This window comes from Pimephales promelas, chromosome 6 (assembly GCF_988280905.1).
Source record: "Pimephales promelas chromosome 6, fPimPro1.hap1.1, whole genome shotgun sequence".
In the NCBI taxonomy this organism is placed as follows: domain Eukaryota; kingdom Metazoa; phylum Chordata; class Actinopteri; order Cypriniformes; family Leuciscidae; genus Pimephales; species Pimephales promelas.
The window spans coordinates 31,668,719-31,672,718 of NC_142774.1; the positions used below are offsets into that span (position 1 = coordinate 31,668,719).

At 33.6% G+C, this 4,000-nt stretch overlaps 1 long non-coding RNA gene across 1 annotated transcript; it reads right to left on the bottom strand.

The window, feature by feature from the left end:
* Positions 1-1,280: 1,280 nt before the first annotated feature.
* Positions 1,281-3,542, bottom strand: LOC120488204 (uncharacterized). Its single transcript, XR_005624570.2, has 3 exons — positions 3,368-3,542; positions 2,512-2,561; positions 1,281-1,433 (listed from the first exon to the last, which is right to left on the bottom strand). It is a non-coding gene; the product is annotated as an uncharacterized LOC120488204 (long non-coding RNA).
* Between the last annotated feature and the right edge of the window lie 458 nt (positions 3,543-4,000).

Consider the following 4,000-nt stretch of genomic DNA (forward strand, 5'->3'; position numbering starts at 1 on the left):
TAACTAAGCAGTAAGTAATAGGTAATTTAGTACAAAGGTAGTTCCTTGGTAGGTATTTGATCGTTACTAAAGAAATATATCCTCATTGAGAACTACTTGCGAACTAAGAATTAATAATCAATTAATTACTAAATCACAAAAGTAACATATCTAAAAAGTGAACAATTGTGGGGGTTTTATACTCTTAACATGATCATAACATTTCAGAAGCATGTGCCTCAAATGGGTTCTTTGTGGAAACCAGTTTATGAAGTTTATATATCCCCCCAAATACATTAGCTAGGTTGAGATTGTGACTACTACTCTTGCCAGGATGGACGCATGTTCTCTGTTTATTTAAAACTTAAACATAAAATAATACTAATAAAGACAGTTTTAAAAAAAATAAACCTTAAATAACTAGGAAGTGATGCTGACACTCTCATGATTGGATCAGTCCACTATTATAACTATGTTACAGTAGCTGCCTAAGGAGGACTTCTTTTTAGGACATGAATATAAACATTGATGTTCACTTGTCAAAAACAATTTGTATCTTTAATGAAGAAATTGGCTGCATTTATGTTACAATAAGCGCAAAACCACATCTTCCAGATTACAGTGTTTGTTTGATTATTAGTGCCTCACAGAACCTGTACAGTATGTGTCAAATATAAAATTAAATAACTTGTGTAAACATTGTGGGATGACAAGGTAACGCTTGTAGTTAGTTAGGAGTTAACATGTTTTTCACAAATGATACAAGTTATTTAATTTTATATTTGACACATACTGTACAGGTTCTGTGAGGCACTAATATTCTAACAAACACTGTAATCTGGAAGATGTGGTTTCGCGCTTATCGTAACATAAATGCAGCCAATTTCTTCATTAAAGATGCAAATTGTTTTTGACAAGTGAACATCATGTTTATATTCATGTCCTAAAGAGAAGTCCTCCTCAGGCAGCTACTGTAACATAAAGTTATAGGTCTTTGGAGTCTGAGATATATGTGACTGACATTCAATAGAGCTCATAATAGTGAACTAATCCAATCATGAGAGTGTCAGCATCACTTCCTAATTATTTAAGGTTTATTTTTAAAAACTGTCTTTATTAGTATTATTTTATGTTTAAGTTTTAAATAAACAGAGAACATGCGTCCATCCTGGCAAGAGTAGTAGTTCTCAATGAGGATATATTTCTTTAGTAATAATCAAATACCTACCAAGGAACTACCTTTGTACTAAATTACCTATTACTTAATGCTTAGTTAATATTGCTTCCAAATTAGTTAATAGTATTAAGTTCGGTGTTAATGCAGTGCTACCTATTACTTCCTGCATAGCTACTTGTTAACTACGGACCATTATTTTAAAGTGTTACCGGATTTTCCCCCAGGAAAACGATGAGGGCCTTCAGGACACTCTTCTTTCCGTGTGAATGTTTTCAGTCTGTGAAAAAGCATTTGTGATTATTTTTCTTATTTTTAAAATTCGGAGTAATCTGTAATGGAGAATCAGATTTCCCCAAGGATAGCAAAGGACAAGAAAATATAAACAAAACTTAATTTACAAAACTATAAAAGGTTGTATTAATGACTGGACAAAGTATATACATCACAGAAGTATAAAAAAAAATCATTATTCAGATATAAACACTGATGTCTACGTTACCGTTCAAAACAGAATTTTTTTTTAGGTTCACCTCAAAGAACATACACAGAGAAGTCAAAAATTAAAGATGATTGAATGACTCATAAATGTAAGTACACATTGATGGCCTAAGAAACGAAACAAGCGGTTTGTGTGAGAAAACGAACAGTATTTATATCGTTTTTACCTCGTGTAACACAGCCATGACAAAATGAACTGACGGCATGGGCGCTTCGGTCTGCGCACGCGCCGGAAGTGATCGCTTGCAAGTCAACGTCACTCATTGTTTACACAGAGATTTCAGAAGTTTTACCTTTCACTAAACATATTTAGATATATCGAAATAATCTTCCATTGCATTGCATGCTCTTTGAGGTGGTGACCATAGACCTGCATTATATGACTGATAGACAACGGTTTGACCGAAAAATATCAAAATTGAAAATACTGTGGAAACAAAGACATCTTGGATGCCCTGCCTTGAGGTAAGCTAAAACACACCAAAAATTAATTTCAAAGTGAACTATTCCCTTTAAATCAGCCAGTACTTGTGCACCTTTTACATGCACAATACATGTCACATCATAATCATTTTGAGCTTCAAAATTGGTTTACACTGTATAAACTAAAAAAAGATATTTCTGAGAATCAAAAAAGGGACATGCATTCGGGATGTCATAAGGGTGAGTTGATGCCGATTTTAGTTCTTAATTCTTTTAGTTTTAGTTCAAAATTCTTATTTAGGATAAATTGCAAGTCAATAGCATTAGACAACATTAGATGGAATTTACTCAAACATGTCCAACATTAGTAATTCATATTATCTATTATCAATAGAAGAAATTAGAAATTACTTAAATTAATAGAAAATACTTACCATGTAATGTTATAGCAAAGTGTCGTCCTCAATCGTCAAACTTGAAAAAGCTTTCGGTCATAAGGAGAGAAAAATGTTGTATCATTAGTATTTAACTTAAGTGGTAAAAAATAGTTTGCTACAGGTCAAGTAATTAATTAGTTGTGAAATACTACTATTTTCTACAAAAAAAATCATAATTTTAAAGAAAACCCCGATTTGTTTTCCTGCATGAAACACCTCGAGCTAGGCAAATTAAGCTAGCGTTAAGCACAGGCCACAGATCAGGGAATCAGGTAACGTTAACGTTAATAATGGGCTGACTCCCTGATCAGTGCCCTGGTTAACTTAATGAACTGATTGAGATGCACCCAATGGCGTTTATCACAGACTTTCAGCATCATTTTGGGCGAAAAAAGTCGATGAATAAGTCAGAGCTAACGTTTCAAAGACAAATAAAAGAACAGACAAAAAATAAAACTCAAATATTGTACTGCAGGAATTCAAATTCGAGCATTTTGTCCCGCTCCCCGACCACTTCCCGCCCAAAGCATTTCCAATTTCTCACGCGGCACAGACGGTTATCCTTTTTTAAACTATTTAATAACTGTTACACAAGTCCCAAGATCCAAACTGAACACATTTTTATAAAACAAACGAGTTAAGTTAAAGATAACATCATGTTTAACGTTAACTTGCATAGAACTATAATTCAGTAATGCTAGTTTGCAAACGTACGTTTAAAAATGTGGTTAATTGCGATTTTGTTAGTATTCATGTTCACAAACAACATTCATTAACTCATAAACAACTAAAACAAACGTCCAAAAGTTGCATATTTGAGTATATTAATTAAAAAACAAAACTTCCAACCTACCTTATTCATCCGAGTGCGAAAAAGAAAATGGCGGTCGAGCAGAAAGTTCCAGACAGGCTCGTGCGTCATGACGTCAGCAAAAAAACGTCTGACGCGAGGGTCCTTAAAGGGAAATTACACTTTGGGTGAAAGCGAGATATCTGAGTGTCTGTGAATTTCTATGCGTTCAAGTTGAATGAGTGTACAATAATCAATTACGATTAGGAAAGCAGAAATACGAAGTAAATAGACTCAAATAGTTCTAGTAATCCAACTTACACCCATATTCACTTTTTACAGTGTAAATGCAATACTTGGGCAGGCAATATACTAATGTTTCGTCTTGAAGTCACTACAAAACAAAAAAAAAAACTTGTTTGAAAAACGATTAATTTAATTGACTCTTTCTTTTGAAAGACAATAACTTAATATACAGTACACTTTCAGATTTAAAACTTTGCAGGATGTTTTCATTCACTTAGTGCTAGTTACACACATGAAAGATTATTTTCAAAAAAAATCCATAATAGGGGCCCTTTAAACTCAACGGTGTTCTGCACAGAAACCGTTCTCATGGGTGCTCCGCATGTTGTTACATACGGTTACAGTCATATTTTTCAACTTGTTCAACTTGAAGAGGAGCTCCTCTTGCGC